The sequence below is a fragment of the Sarcophilus harrisii genome, chromosome 1, assembly GCF_902635505.1.
Source record: "Sarcophilus harrisii chromosome 1, mSarHar1.11, whole genome shotgun sequence".
In the NCBI taxonomy this organism is placed as follows: Eukaryota; Metazoa; Chordata; class Mammalia; order Dasyuromorphia; family Dasyuridae; genus Sarcophilus; species Sarcophilus harrisii.
Window position 1 is genome coordinate 424,556,964 of NC_045426.1, and position 17,578 is coordinate 424,574,541.

General features: G+C 32.9%; 1 protein-coding gene and 1 long non-coding RNA gene across 4 annotated transcripts in view; one reads left to right on the top strand and one right to left on the bottom strand.

Moving 5' to 3' along the window:
- Positions 1-17,578, top strand: part of LOC100933622 (cadherin-6) — a 161,624-nt gene that overhangs the window by 34,683 nt on the left and 109,363 nt on the right. The gene's annotated exons all lie outside the window — the stretch shown is intronic.
- LOC105749293 overlaps positions 228-17,578 on the bottom strand; it is a 120,106-nt gene continuing 102,755 nt past the window's right edge. Inside the window, exons 6-7 of one of the 2 annotated variants that reach the window (XR_004230905.1) lie at positions 13,280-13,333; positions 12,803-13,126 (exon numbers count right to left, since the gene is read on the bottom strand). This is a non-coding gene — a long non-coding RNA (uncharacterized LOC105749293). Of the gene's footprint in view, positions 660-12,802; positions 13,127-13,279; positions 13,334-17,578 lie in introns of those variants that run through there. The other variant, XR_004230908.1, reaches the window with a different exon arrangement.

A 17,578-nucleotide genomic window follows, 5' to 3' on the forward strand; every position in this document is an offset into this window, starting at 1 on the left:
GTTAAGTGGATTGCCTAGTTCCTTAGCAAGTGAGTATATGAGGCAGTATTCAAATTTAGCTCTTTCTAACTCCAAATTCTAGCATTTTTTCTATCCAGATGTCTCATTAATGAAGAACTTTCCAAAGCAATCGAATTCATCTTCGTTTTCCTATGCTTAGTTCACCAATTTAAGGAACTATCTAGTCCCTAGTTTCCATGGCTTGGGTTTATTTTTTCCTGATTTCCTTTCAATATATAAAAGTGAACCTGTGTTTAGGTGGGGAAGCTTTTCTGAAATACATAGGATTGACATGCAATGAGCTATTGTTGGATTACAGAGAAGTTTCTTTTGTCCTTCCTGCCCACATCTCTTCTGTTTAGTATTCACAAATATAGCATATTTCACATATTACAGAACTAGAGAATGCCTCATTTCCACCTTCATGTTTACCATGGTGAGTTTTATTGCTTATTCCTGCACAGAAAAGTCAGAAAATCCCATTTCATCTCTAGAAGCTCATAATTTAAACTCAAAACTAAGAGTTGAGTTTATTTATATTTATATTCCAGGAGATTTCTGATAAAATCAGAGAGTAATCCTAGGCTCCATTCTCATCCAGAAGCTTCCATGTTTGGTAGTAGTAGTAGCAGCAGCAGCAGCAGCAGCAGCAACAGCAACTGGAGAAGGAAAAGGAGGGGGAAGAGCAGCAATTATAGCAGGTGCAGTAGTTATAATATTTGACTTTATAGAGTGCTTTAAATTTTCGAAATATTCTATATATTTTGTCTAATAAAATAGGAGATAGACCTAAGCTATGAGACAGGTTAACCCTTAGAGGTTTAGTGAACTAACCTATGGTCACAGATCTAGTGAATATCAGAGGCAAAAACCAAACTTTAGTTTTTTCTCCAAGTCCTCTACAACTCTTTCCACTCTACTAAGTTGCCTCTAGTAAAGAACAACCCTTTGTGTTTGGGAAGCTATGGAGGAAAGAAGGGATATTTGCCCTTAGCACCAAATCTGCTTTGAAGTCTTAGTGGACATTTCATAATATAGGTTTGGTGGAGGTTTTTTTTGGGGGGGAGGAGGCAGAATGGTTGGGGGGATATTCAGAAGACTTTGAAGTGATTTAGCATTTCACTGTGAGAAAACAAAAGCAAAGGGATGGAATGTAATTTATACAGGATCATAAAGTCAATTATTAGCAGAGACAGATCCATTTTCTATTCACTTAAACATTTATTAAATACCTAGCATTTGAAAATTTCTATGCTAGTCATCACATTATGCTGTCTTTTGCTATCTTATTCCCCCGTTATATTAGGGACAGATACTTAGAAATTAATCAGATGGATAAATTCATGCCAATGAATGAATGAATGAATGAGTTTCATTATTGCAGAATCAGTAATTTTGCAAAATTATTTAAAAATTTCAGAATATTTTGCTCTCTTCATAAAACTATGAAGCTTGGTACCTCCTTGCTATCTCTCTCTTTAATCTAATAATGATAACTTATACATATATGTTATATATAATTTCTCACTTATGTGTATAGAATACAAAATGCATATCTAGCTGTCCCCTTTATTAAACTGCAATTTTAGAATAGAATGAAGAGATGCCAAGACTCCAGTTCACATGAAAAACATAAAATAACCAAGCCTACTGTTATCATTAAGCTTTTAAAAATACAATAAGTGAGATAGGTGTTTTCTTTGTTTTATTTTGTCTCAACTGTAAAACGAAGGGGCAGCTAGAATGCAAAGTGGATAGCATATTGGCCCCAAAGTCAAAAAATTTCATCTTTCTGAGTTCAAATCCTGCCTCATATACTTTTCTAGCTATGTGACCCTGGGGAAATTATTTAACCCTGTTTACCTCAGTTTCCTCATCTGCAAAATGAGCTAGAGAAAGAAATGATCAACTACTCCAGTATATGCCAAGAAAACCCCATTTGGGATTACAGTGTCAGACATGACTGAATGACAACAAAAGTAGGGGTAGAATTATTGAATTAATCCATTTCTAGCTTGGCCCTTCCATATCCAGCAACACCTTATCTTTCCATTCTTATTTTACAGAACTCCTTAGTTTATAAATTACATTACAGTGAAACATTGCTCTGAAAATGCATCCTGTGTTTTCCAGCTTCAGTGCTTTCATTACAACTCTCTCCACTAAACTCTTTTATCATCATATCTCCCTGCATTTAATATGATGCTCTGTATGTAGTAGGCAGTTTTAAAATATTTATTGAATTGATTTAAAATGTGTTACTACATTTCAAATTGAATAAATGAATAAGCTTCACTATTGCAGAATCAGTGACTTTGTGTAATTATTTAAGAATTTCAGAATAGTTTACCTCTTTTTCCACATAAAGATTAACTTTAGTACTTCAATACAAAAAATGGGGTAACATATGTCAGTGTCCTAAATAGTGTAGTTTGTCAAACTTTATCTTTGTGGGACCTTAAACTGAATAGAAAACAGAATAAGAAATTCTAGAAAATTTTTCTCCTACTGAGTTGCGGAGTATTTGCAATAAATTTCTAAGGCAGTTTGATTTTTACAATTATATGATTTGTTCCAATTGGGAAGCTTTTTCAGGTCTAAATTACTCAGATGCTCCTGACCAAACCAAGAATAGTTAATAATAAAAGAAAAGTAAAAATCCTGATTTAGGAATTGTATTCTAATTTTTTTTCAGCAATGGATGTAGGAAAAGGCAGTTCATTTACCTTTAAGCCTGGTCACTAAATCCCCTAATATTAGTGATTATCCAGAAAAAAGAAAGTAGTTTCTAATTGGTTTATTTCTTAAGAATTATAAGAGGCAACATAATTACTGTTCTGCTGGTTTGTGAGACTGATGATGTAATGCATTCTGCTGTCCATTTCCCTCAGCTGGTGATTCAAATGCCCTTGACTTGGATCAGGATATGACAATTAGAATTGAGTAGTGTCATCTGTTTCACAATTAAATTCTATCTTCCATGTCCTCTCAACACTATACTGGAGGCTTAATTGGATAATGATATCTACTATGCTCCTCTGTGACTACATCTCTACTACAGAGCTCAGTTAAAAATGTCTATTGCAGAAAAAAAAAAAAAAAAAAAAAAAAAAAGTTCCTAGCCGGAGAACACCTACATTTTCACACAGGGAGAAAAAAAGCATTTTTTTAATCACCATTACAGATGATCTCCATCTAACATTTTTAATTAATTATAAGAAAATATGACTACAGGAAAAATTATGTTGTTCAGTCTTTTCTGTCATATCAAATTCTTTGTAACTCAGGTTTTCCTTGGCAAAGATACTAGTTTCCCACTTCCTTCTCCAGCTCATTTTATAGATGAGTAAACTAGGCAAATAATGTTAAATGACTTGCCCAGATCACAAATAGGAAGTATCTTGAGGCTGAATTTGAACTCAGATTTTCCTGACACCAGGCTCTGAGTAACCTAGTCTCAAGAGGCTAACAGTTCCATAGAAATAGTGTGATAAATGGAAGATAAAGGCAGCCAAAATTTAGATGTTAGAAATTTAAAATAAGTTTTGTTTTGTTTTGTTTAAACAAAGTTCTGGGACTATAAAATGACTGAGTGGGGATCCTAAGGTAGCTAAAAACCTAACTAAAAACCACACCTTCAGTGTGTGAAGACCTGATATATATATATCTGAAGCAGCTCCATAGGGAGAAAACACAATAGAAAAGCCTTACTGGAAGATAGGTAGGTCAGGGACAAGAAGGAAGGAGTAAAGTAACAAACTGGAAGGGGGATAGGTAAAGGTTCCATGTTTTCAAAGAAATGCCCAAATCTACAATTTAAAATCTAACTAGAAATGGCAATTCCAAATTATCTGATTTTGGACTTAAAGATATAAACAGGGCCAGAGAGAAAGAGACAGAATATTATATACCACTATCTACATCACACACATACACATGCACACATGTATGGGTATATATATGCGTACATACAAGTATGTACACACTCACACACCCCAAGGCAATCTGTGAAAAAGAGAACTTTGTTTCAGATTGGAGCCTAGATATGTAGGAGTCAATTTCCCTTGATCCTCTTGTCCAACAGACTCAAGAAATAGGGAAACTCATTGAATAATGCACTGGAAATTGCAGAAGTTGAGCTAAAAGTTGTTATTTTTTATTAGGATTTTTTTTCAGTCCTCTTTTCCTTTGTGTTCGAAAAGCTGCTAAGTGGAGCAATTAACTTGCTTTTTCTGCTTTTGTGAATGGAGCTCCTGCTAGTAAAGAAATTCCTTTATCTGAGACTTCTTTGTATAAAGTATTTAACATCTCTCTGAGATATTTCATGACTAGACTATAGAACAAAGTCTCAAACTGGGTCTGCGGTCTAAAGAATGGCTGTGTAGTATTGCAGAAAGAGCTCTGCTTTGGACCTAGGTTCAAGCCTTCACTTTGCTACTCCTTTTGTGAATTTGTTATTTATTCTCTTCATCTGTAAATAAGGGAATGGATTATGTGATTTTTGTGATCTTTTTACCTTTGCAACTCTTGATTGGTTCTATAACTGTCTGGAACAGTATAATAGGAGCCCCAAGTTTAAAGTGAGACTTGTTTATACTTTATTATCATGAATTGACATGGGATCAAGCCCAACTTAATTGGTTTATGACTTGAGTTGCATAAACCTGATTGCATGTGTGTGTATTTACAAATACCTATATTAACTTCAGATCTGTTGGGTTTGTTTATTTCTTTTTTTACAGTAAAAGGACATGAAATGTGAAGTGGGCAGAAACCACATAGAGAAGAAAACTTGTCTTTTGTTGCTTCCCTTATAATTATTTCCATAGAGGATTAAAAAGCATTAAATGCAAAAGACAATCTGGGACAAAAAATTAGTTTATATATAGTTTATATACCTGCTTATATAAACTATATGCAAATAGTTTATATGTATTATTCTTAAAGTATAATGTGTCTTAAATCAATATGTGTCATGCTAAATATAGACCTCAGAGACTGTCTAGTCTATCCTTTCATTTTATAGATAAGTAAAATGAGATCTAGGGTCAATAAGGAAATTGCACTATGGAATACAGCTATTTCTGGGTCCTAATCTCTTCCCATTCAACCAAACTACTTGGTACTGAAAATTTTGACTATTGAAAAATCTGCTTTCTTTATTTTGCTCTCAAATATTCAACAAAAGGGACAGCCAGGTGATGCAATGGATAGACTACACAGCATAGAATAAGGAAGACCCATCTTCTTAAGTTCAAATTCTGATTAAGACATTCTAGCTGTGTGACTCTGGTCACTTAACTCTGACTCATTTTCCTTATCTTTAAAATGAGCTGGAGGAAATGGCAAACCACCCCAGAATCTTTGCCATGCAAATCCCAAATGTGGTTACAGATCAGACACTACTGAACAACCACATACAATGGAAAGTGTTTATATCCATGATGCTATTCATGCTTTATGAAGAAAAAAAAAGAAGCAGAAAACTCAGAGGCACAGTAAGAAGAAACAAATAAATCAAGAAAAATGGAAATGAATTTTTTTAAAAGCTATGATCAAAAAGCCATCTACATGATAATCCTCACTGTTCTTAAATAGAACAGAAACCAAGATTAGTTAAAAGACAAAGTGATTATGATAAGGGATTCAAACTGCACACACAAATAATTAAGAAACGAAACAAAGCTTCCAGTTATATATATTGTGTTTTAAAGAATTAATAAAAAGATTTAGGGGAATGTTCAAGCACTACAACATAATAGCAAAGGTATTCTAATTATAGCTCTTCTGTGACTTACAGAGAAGTCTTAAGGACTTTCTTGTAATGTGATTCACACATGGGCATCCAATTGTCTAATGCTGCAGTTGGAATTTTAGACCATGGTCTTCCTGATGCCAAACCTCCTACTCTGGCCACTATACTACCTATATCTATAAATTAATGTGAACCTTAGGAAAAAAACATATAAAGTTGTGAAACTAGACAAATACTTCAAAGTGCTGATTATAATGTGTTAGAATATGTAGGAAGGGATACTCTTTTATTTTATTCTAATTATTTATTCTAATTAGATATTATTTTAAATTGGGGTGTTATTTTTGGATAGAGACATAACATTTTACCTCTTTTTATGGCAACTACTACTTATTTACAAATTTCTAACATAATTTTGAATCTTATGATTCAGAATAGTGGCTATAGAGGCCAAATTTATAATCTTTCTTGGTAGTTTTAAAAATTCATAGTAATGGTTTCTAAAATGTTAGTGTTTATGCATAATGGTTTTAAAATCAAGTAATGGCAAAAATGCCCAAGATTCCTGAGGTCTGGGTCCTTAAAGAGTTATAGGAAATCTTTCATTCTTACCTAGTCTTTGTGAATATTGTTCTTTAGGGTTGAAATTCCTGTAAGTTAAATTTATTGGTATTTCACGGCATTTTAAGTATTGTAAACATGTTCTCATATGTGATCATAATAATGTCAATGTACATTTACTTTGTAACCTTTGCATATAATTTCCAACTTGTAAAGCAGGTAGGGCAGATATTATCTTCATTTTGCAGATTAAAAAACTGAGCCTATAAAAGATAAAGTTAATTCAATTTGTTTTTTAAATTTTATTAAGCATTTCTTTATTCAGTAAGTTCATTTATTAATGTCTATTCTATGTCAGAAACTATGTTAAGTATTGAGCACACCAAGACAAGAAGCAAGGCCCTCAGCCTTCAAAGGACTTACATTTCAACCAAGGAAGGAAACAAAATATACACAGAGAAAAAAATAGAACACATATACACAAAATAAATATGAAGTAATTCTTGGTGGTGATCAAGAAGAACCCACAACTGGAAGAATCTGGAAAATTTTCTTTAGTGTGACCATACAAATAGTAATAAATGGCTAAGGAGGTTTTTAAATTCATATTTCCTGACACATAATTCAGAGTTATAAATTACTTCCCAAGAATATTTCTTAGAGCCTACTACAAAAAAGAATATTCTGTTGAGAGGGAGATGCCTGGAAACTAATGCTGAAGTGATATTTCTCCATAAATCACTCTCAATAGCTTCATTATCTCGATAGTGATGGTGACTCTTTGACCATCTTCACATTCTTTACTTTTGCATAAAGAATCTGTTTTTTGAAATTTCGCAGCATAGATGTTAACATTTATCTGGAATTTCTTAACTCACATTACTTTGTTTTCAGCTATTTAATTAGAAATGGTTAATTGGGCTTCATGTCTTAAGGCAGAAGAAAAATGAGTCTTAAACAGTATTAAGCTCCCATAAATATTTCACTTCATGCTAATTCCTATGCTTCCAGCTGGGCTGTTTGAAGTTCTCAGAAAGCATTTTTGTTCTCAATTAAATACGTAACTGGAAAACTGTAGAAGGATTACATGTTTTACTATCCCAAATGTTTTTAGAATGGTAAGGCACCCTTTGCTTTATATTGTTTAGCCATCACTTTATTACATCCTACATATAATTTATGTAACTACCACTATCCACCCTATTTCCTTTCCTTCTTGAAGTGCCAAGTACAGTTTTTCCCCCACACTCACCCTCCACACACACACACACACCCCTGAAATTTGTTCTATACAGAGGTTGGGGCTCCCTCTAGTGGAAGTATGATAATGCTTTGTAAAATCCTAAATTCTGGGACATACCTAACTCTGCAGTTCCTTCAACTCAGAAGAGAAACATTTATCTGACCCACCCTCCTGATATCGGCAGGGAAAAAAAATTCCAGTTTCCAGCAAGAAATATGACATCCTGCTATCTAGGGGAGGGGATGGGAGGAAGGAGGGGAAAAATTGGAACAAAAGGTTTGGCAATTGTCAATGCTGTAAAATTATCCATAACTTGTAAATAAAAAGCTATTTTAAAAAGTATATATAGACATAAAAAAATAAAAATATACATAAAAAAGAAATATTCTAAATAAAAGTGATAATTTACAAATGAACAAAAAATTTTTCTGGAAAAAAACACAAGCAAATAGCACCCCCCCCCCAAGTTAAGAACTATGAGTTTTTTAATTGCTTATATTTTAGCCTTTCAAAGATGGAATCATGGTTTGACAACATTATTCTTCTCAATTGAATACAAAGATATTTGCTGAAATATAATGGAGAGAAATTAGAAAGTGATTACCTATGCCACAATTAATATTATGAAAAAATTTATTTGACAAGAAAGGAAGAAAATGGAAAGAGATGATAACGAGAAAAAACAGAAATAGTATACATATTAATTTAGAAGTTCAGTGACAAAAATGTCTGAATATTGAACAGTGTTACCATTAAGATAAACAGAAAATTATCAGATTTCATTCAAGACAAATATCATATATTTTTTTAAGTTTCTATATGGTATAAAAGTCAGTAAAGATTTAAACTTTTAACTCTTCCAAAATAATATCTTACAAAGTCACCTCAAATCTTAATAACATTATTTTATTCTCTATATTGTGGAACACTTAACTGAATGGTACTGACTATAATCTTTGTAAACAAGCCCTCATGGAGCACTTATATAGCATCTCCATCTACTTACTAGGTGTATCAAACTGTGTTTCCAAGAGACATCTTAAACTCAACATATTCAAACTTGAATTTACTATCTCCCCCCACCCCAAACTCTCCCTCTTGTGAATTTCCCTGTTACTATTAAGGGTAAGTGTCAGAATGCTTCCAATCATTTCGTTCTGCCTCATTCTTCACATCTGATCTGTTGCCAAAGCCTATCAGTTTTTCCTTTGTAACATCTCTCTCATAGGCTCAGTGCTTTTCTCTGACATTGTCTCATCCTGGTTTGGGCCCTCCTAATTGGACTATTGCAATAACCTGCTGATTGTTCTTCCTGCCAAAAATCTCTCCTGATTCCAGTCCATCTTCCACTCATCTGTCAAAGTGATCTTTGTGAAGCACACACTTAGACTATGTCAGCCGCCTTTTCAATCAATTCAAGTGTTTTCCTATCACTTCCAGGCTCAAATATAAAATCCTCTGGTGTTCAAAGGCCTTCATAATCTCCACCTTTCCCATACAAAAATATACTTTTCCAATCTTTTCTATCTTAATCACTTCCACCTTTAACATGTTTTCTGTGATCCAAAGACACTGAACTGTTTTCCCACATCCGAAATGCTTCCCTGGTTTCCTTTAAATCCTAACTAAAAATCTCACCCTTTGTAGGAAGCTTCTCCCAGTCCCAATTCAATCTGGGGCCTTACTTTAATTGATTATCTCCACACAAGGGAATCCAAAATGAAAGCTTAACAGTACCTATCACAATTCCTGGGTTTAATAACTGAAAATAAGAATGCTTAAGATCTGGGAACCTAAAATATCTCATAGTTATCTCCAGCATTCCTAGAGAGTTAAATCAGGTGATATTCTGGTGTGGACAATCTTTAATCACATAAAGTTGGATTTAAACAATGTAATTATCCTAAAACAATATAATAGATCATTTTTCCACGTTGACCCCTCTGGGAAGGTATGAATAAGAGCTTCATAGGATAGGGATATATGGATAGGTTACAATTTTTTTCATTGGAAGGAATATCCATATTGATATAATCATATATCATTGGAAGTATTAGAACTAAATAATTCAACAAAATCTTGTTCTTGTGGTATAATTTCATTCCTGCCTAAAAAGTTCAGCAAATGAATAAACATACATACATTAGAGAAATATTTGCTACAATAGTAATTGCATGAAGGTATTTTTTGTTAAGTAAAAGTTATAAAATATAATATATATGTACACAGGTTGATGTGTATTCTGTACAAAGAACAGAGTAATACTTCATAAGCTATTTTGAAAAATCAAGCTAAATATCCTACATAAACATACAGATGGAATAATAAAATTGTGTTACTTGTTAAATTAAATTTATGGCTCTATAGTAATTCCTACATATGGGACATATACAGATCTGCATTAAAAAAAAAAAAAAGAATCAACCAGGTATACCAACACATTTTATAATTCTAGTTACCAAGGAAGCTGAGGTTAATGGGTCTCTTGAACTCAGGAGTACTGAGCTACAGTGAACTAAAGCTTATTAGGTGTCCACACTAAATCTAACTTCAATATGGTGAGCACCTGGGAATGGATGACCATCTGACTATCTAAGGAGGGATGAGCCTAGGTTAGAAAAAGAATACACCATGAAGAACCTGGAGAGAAAGAAAGAGACAGAGACAGACAGATACACATACACAGACACACACTCACAGAGCACAGAAAGAGAGAGAATTAGAGAGAGAAACAGAGACACACCCACACAGAAAGAGAGAGAGAATTAGACAGACAGAGACGGAGGTAGATAAAAATAATATCCAAAAATTCAGCAGTTCAATAAGGTACTATAAAAGATGATAAGAAATTGCAAAGCTTATATAAAATTTGGTTTCTATCTTCATTCAAAAAATTAAAATTCTAATAATGAAGACATCTCACATAAAAGTTACTATTATAGAAAATAAAACCAACCACTAAACATGTATTTCATAAGCACATACTGTGCACTAGGCATTGTACCATAGATACTGGAACTAAAAAAAGAAATGACTTTAAATGCCTAAGAGGTACAAACAAAAGTTGAGCATAACAATATAAAATGATAATGAGATAATAATCCCTGATTGCAAGGAATTGTTACTAGAAATTAAGATTTATTTTATCTAATGCTGATCATCTGTGAAGCCTCTATAGCTAGAAGTGGAGGGAATGAAATGCAATCATTTCTCCTCTTAAAAAATACTTTCTTGATATCTCAATGAGCTCTCTCCATGAAACTTTCATTACCACCACATTCCCTTGCTACAAAAGCTCCTCTAACATGTATCCCAAATAATAGATTAGCTCCTACCCAATTTATTTCTATTTAAACCCCTTTTATTATTTATTAGGTTACGTGTTGTTTCAAAAGTATTTATCTTCTAAAATGTTGAGCCTTTTAATTCATTTTTCTATATGAGTATTATTTAATACATTGCTTTTTTTCATAAATTCCTGTCAGCCATATGTTTACAGTATGTGGCCTTTCATAATAACCCTTTGAAATAGATAGGTGAGCTTATCACACTGTGGTCAATGATATCACCTATTAAAAGATATCTCATGCCCATTTCATATATAGAAAGCCAAGGTATCTGACTAAGGATCAATAATATAACCATGGGGGAGTGAAATAATTTTTATTTTCTATTATAAACTAGGTATCATGTGGCTTCTTTTTATGGATATTTTTTAAACTCATCATTGGAGTACAGGAGGTATGTGACATTTCAAAGCCAATTATTCCACAAATTTGAATGTAATTTTATGTCATTTTACACAAATTTTATGTAATAAAGTTCCCTAAAAAAAATCATATTAAGACTTTTAATGCTTTCTTTCCACATGCTTCACTTCTTTAAAAATCCATTTCAGTGGTGTAGACACCAATGCACGAGTGCAGATGGCAACTCTTCATACTTTAGCAAATGTTCTTCAGGGGTTGCTGTTGCCAAAAATATTAATCATAATCAAATGGTGACTGACCTTCAGGCAATGAGTCCTTCTGAATTTAGACAAACTAGTCCATGGAGGTAGAGATATAATTTATATCTAAATTTATATTCAAAATCCAAGATGTTAGTTTTTCACAGCTTCCATTGGTGTCTTTTTCAAAAAGCCAGAGATACCTCTGTGCCACAATAAGGCATCAGAGAAGGTTTTTAATGGCAACTATATCCATATATTATTCTGTTGTTTCATTTCTAAATTGGCTTGTCTTTCAGTCTATGTTGCTATCAGAATACTTAAATTTTAGAAGCACATGCAGAGGTTTCTTTAGTCTGAATTGCATTGTATTTTTTTAATTATTATTTTGTGTTCAACTTACTGTAATGACATGGGAAAGTTATTGCTCAAACTTTTTTTTTTCCTTTCTAAGCCACAACTGGACTAAACTATATAATGTCAAATCTTCTGAATGATTGATGGGTAAAACCCTTCATTTTAGAGAAACAAGCACCCAACCTGAAATTTCTCGGTAATAAAATATATCCCAAATGAATGATTTCTTGTTTCCAGGAAACAAACAAGAAAAGATGATCTTTCACTTTCAAAATATGAATTAGTTTTTCATTCTTTAAACATGGAAAGAGCTAAGTATGTGATCCATACAAAATGTTTCATTTCAGCCTCATACTTTAGCAAATCAGGAAATTAAGAAACCTCTGTTTAAATAAAGAACAGAGCATATTGTCACCTACTGAAAATTTTACAATATTTTATATGCATCTTCATATAAAAGGAGGACTGTGTAATCTTTCAATTGAACACTTTAAATAAAAAAATGCATTATTTCTTATACTTTACTGAGTCATCCTACACATTTTTCTAAATCGCTGACAATTACTTTAAACAACTTTATTATAGTTACTTTCTGGACTTTAGGAAACATATAACCACCTAAAAGCTCATAGTGATTTTTTATTGGGAATTTTTAAACATTTAGAGACTACATAACGATTCATTAAAACAAGTATTTTTAAATAAAGAATAAGCAACTGTTAATGATTTAAAATAGATATAAACAAATTTTCTATGTTTCTAGTTAGTTGGAGATTTTTGTTAATTGCAGAAAAAGAATAGAAAAACTTGAATTGTCCATCATCAAATAATGATAATACTTGACATTTATCTCTATTGTACTTCATAGTTTACACGCAGCTATGTCAATCATAGGTTCTTTAACTAAGAAAAACACCCATTTTTTTCACCTATATTGTGACACTGTATTCATTTTATTCTATTCCCTTCAAAGTATTATAATAATCTATTTAATAAAGAGATGATGTGAACCCCATATGAAAGTGACAGATATGGTAAAAATACATTTCTCTATCCTTCCTGATTAGTTCTTTAGAATAATCAACCCTGGCCTTTCTTGGCAAGCTTGTAGACTCTGATAATGCTCATCACTACATGCAGTCTCCTGCCTCAAACTATATTAAATACTCACCAACTTCTTCAGTTCTGTCCTGCTGCTTTTAATTTCTTACGATGTTTCAGAAGACAAAGAGAATAGCTCAGTTTGGATGTGTCTTTTTTCCTAAACAATCAGATTTTATTTAGAAGTTGTTTCTAATGCCTATTGTAGAGTCTAAGGCCTATTTTGGAGTCATGTAAATATATATCCATAAAGAGTAAGGTTTATATAATTATGTAGAGAAACCTACATAAAACTGATCATAAACATACATACAGTTGCTGGTTGTTCAATTTCTGATGACATTTTTGGCTTGACAAATGAGATTTTCTGGAAATAACATATATAAAAAATGAACAAGGCAAGTAAATTCAGCCTTTGATGTACTGACTCAGCTTTACATATAACCTTAGAATTAAAGGAATGTTTGTGACCTATCACATGAGAAGAACAAGCAAAGTCCTATATGTTGGAGACTTTTAAAGATTTCACTGGAAGGGGACTCTGTCACTGGAAGAATTCTACACTTGAGCTCCTGAGTCTTATGGTCATCCTGAAGCAGTAGATCAACTAAGTAAAATGGTTGTGCTTATACAGAGCCACACATTTCAATGGAAGGGAGGGTTAGATAGCAGCTCTCCAGTTCTATCTCTGCAAGATACATGATCTACCTCAGACTAGAGACAACAAAATTAAAATTGTTAAAGAAATATAGTATGGTGGAGATATGTGAAGGTGCAGGAGGAGTCTGTTCTGAATGTGAGGAAAATGGTATCCAGAAATAGATGGAAGGAGATAGGAAAAAAGGCATACAGAGTCTGACAATCGGTCCAGCTTGGCGAAACCATAAAGTATCTGTTTTGGAATGGGATGAAATTTGGGCCAGCTTGGCGAAACCATAAAGTATCTGTTTTGGAAGGGGATAAAATAAGCCTGAAAGAATAGATTGGAACTATATTTTTTAGGACCTTAAATACTAGATATAGAATCAGCACTCTGTTAGGCAACTTGAAATCTCCAAAGGAATTGGGGATTTATCAGTAGAATAAGAGAAGACTCAAAGGGGAGGACATGATAAGTGTACTCAAATATTTGAAGGGCTAAAATATGGAAGATCAATTTGACTTCTTTCAGCATGATCCTAAAGGACAGAAGTAGAAGCAATGCAGAATGGCAGGCAGATCTTTTCTTGATTTAAGTTAAAATTTCCTAACCAATCAAAGCTATCTAAAAGTGTAATGGGCTTCCTTGGAAGGTGTTATTGTTGAAAGGATTAATATGAAGTAGGTTTTAGCCTACATAGCTTCTGAGATCTCTTCTAACTCTGAAATTCTTGTATTTTGAGCTCAGGAAAGATATGATTCAATTCTACAAAGTTAATTAGCACCTATATGTGTAAGGCATTAACCTGAGCACTTGTGATGTATAGACAGAAATGAAACAACACCTGCCTTGAAGAAGTTTATGTTCCGGGGTAGCTAGTTGTGGAGTGGATAGATAGAGCACAAGCCCTGACGTCAGGAGGACCTGAGTTCAAATGTGATCTAACACACTTAATATACTGAAGCTGTGTGCTTAAGTCACTTAACCCCAGTTGCCTCAGGAAAAAAAAAAAAAAATATATATATATATATATATATATATATATATATATATATATATATACATATAAATAGAAGTTTATGTTCTACTGAATGGGTGTAAATATGTACAAGGAAAACTGAAAAGGAGAGAAATAATGATTAACTAGAAAAAAGAAAACTTGAAAAGAAGGTGCCCTCTTAATTGATCCTTTAAGAAAAACAAGGATTCTTGAAATTAGAGATGAGGAGTGCTGGGAACTGATAATGAATTCAGTTTACCTAGAACAAAAAAAAAAAAAAAAAAGTCATGAAACAAAATCAGAAAGGTAGGTGGGAAACTGAGTGTGAAAAATCTCAAATTTCAAGTTTTAGAGTTTATAATTTATCCTAGGGGAGTAAAGAATCACTGAAAGATTTTGAGCATGAGGTGACATGGTCAGACTATGGAAAGAACCCTGAATTTGGAATCACAAGAGCTGCCACTTATTTCTTTGCGGCATTGAATAAGATCTCTTAATCTTTCTATTCTTCAGTTTTCTCATCTGCAAAATGAGGATTTAGCCTAATTACCTTAATGTTCCTTACAACTAGAAATCTGTGACATTTTAATCTGGGTCTTAGTAATATTATCTTGGCAACTTTGTGGAGGATGAATTGGGTAGGCATGAGACTGGATGCCGAGAGACCAAATAGGAGTGAACTTGAACTAAGGTAGTGGATATAAGCGGATGGAAGGGAATAGATACCAAAGATAGCAGCTGGTGTGATGATAAAACATTCACTTTAGGGCATTTAAGACAGAAAGTCAATGGTTGTAACCTATAAGCAACTATAGATGATGTACTACAGCTTAAACCAGATACTGAGGTTTGAAGCATTGACTTCAGAATTAGCTACATAGAGGTGATCATTAAAAACTCCAGAGTGGATGAAATCATTAGTCCTTATTTGACTACACTTATAGCAGTTTTCACCATGCCCCCAGGGGGCTTCAATTCATGACATTTTTCTGAGTCAATGGTTGAGTAAGTGTATGGAAACAATTGTTATTTTTCTTCAGTCTGTTCCCTACAACTGTAGTCTCCAAGGTGATGACAGAGCAGCCTTCCTAACATTCAGAAAACCCACATCTTAATCCTCAAGGCATTTCATGGCTACAGGGCACCTCTCTGAGGAGTAGCTTTGTGCTAAAGAGCAGTGAGGGAGTATAAAAGGCTCACTTCCTTTCTTTTCATTTTGGGCAATATAGAGTAAGTTATTAAAAATAAGAAAGCAGGGTAGTTTGTAGTTTGTATCAGAGATTTTATTATATTATCTTTCTTATAAAACGTACTTTTCTTCTAAACTTCCAAATCACGGTGGACAGTTATCTCCATTCTTAGTGTTATTTTCAATCCTTATTAACAACCCTACATATCCATCCATTTGCCAAGTCTTGTTATTTCTAATTCCACAACATCCTTCACATATGTCGCCTTCTCTCTATTCACACAGCCATTACCCTAGTTTATTCAGGTTCTCATTACTTATTGCCTGGTCTATAAGAAAAGCCTCTTAATTGGACACCTTGCCTCAGGTTTCTCTTTCTTTTCCAATCTACCCTTCACACAACTTCCAAACTGATTCTCCTAAAGTGCAATTCTGAACAGGATTTCTCTTCAACTCAATAAACTCTGGTAGCACCCTGTTAGTTATTTCATTTTTATTTCGTTGTTTTAAAATTTTCGTAAGTATAAGTTTTATAATGTACATTTTCATCGGTATATTAGAACATGTATTATGTATATAATTTATAAAAATACAAATATATCTATCTATCTACATATATATATATACATATATATATTTACTGAAAAGATTTACAGTTGTAGACCAGTGACTTATAGAAAACTGAAGTCTTACATGTATTCTTCTTTATCTGGTTACACATTTTTAAATGCCAGCTTCAGAAAGGCTTAATCCAGACACTTGAAAACATGACCTTTTATTTAGACACAAGAGATCAAGACAATTTGGATTGGGATCCTTCTCTGCCCTTCACTTTTAGTGCTTTAAAATATGTCTCTCAACAATTTTCCTATTATTTTGTCTTTCTTTCTTCCACTGGAAATTTTTTCCTTTTTATGCTTTTTCTAAAAAGCAATACATTGAACTCTTTCTAAAATTATGTATAAAAAAGTATTTTGGTGAGAAATGGAATCATCTGTTTCCTTAGGTAGTAATCCCTCAGTTTAAAGCTTTGATAAACAGAATTTTGAATGTGAAGGATTTACAAGACTAGGGAAATAATTCATTTAATCTGAGATGAAGCCATTACTGTAAAGAATTTATACAGGAATATGATTTGCTGGAAATGGTGTCAAAGAGTAATACCATAGCTTACCTATATTAGACAATATAAATACCTAACAAAAAGAAGAGAACAAAATTTTCAGTAGTTATATGTATAGATTTAGGGAATCATGAGACATGAATGAGATTCCTAAAAAGTCCTAATGATCAGGAAATCTGCATCATGCAGCAAATTGTAAAAGGAGGAATAAACAGATATAAAGAGGATTACAACTCTAATGATACAGTGCAATACTTAATATATCACATAATTATCCATTTTTAATTAAATTCTTGATAAAATATTTTAACTGACCACTGACCTGCATTCATTCCCTAAGCAACAAACTTTGAAACAAAGCAAATTTTTGCTATAAAAATAAGCAATAAAACTGCCTTGAACCAATGATGTCAGTGGTCGATGGTGAGTAGACCAGCTATCTTTTCATTATGTTTATGAGCAAAACAAATGACCTTAAACATGGTTCAAAATTTTGAGGGCCAATGGCTAATAATCTCAATCAAAAAAACCCTTCAGTTTTTTTAAATTAAATTTTAACTTTGAAAAGTTCAATATTCAAGGGAAATTAGATATGATAAAAACCTGGTCCTAGAAACTTCTAAAGTCCTTCCCTGGAATCCCCTGAACAATATCCATAAT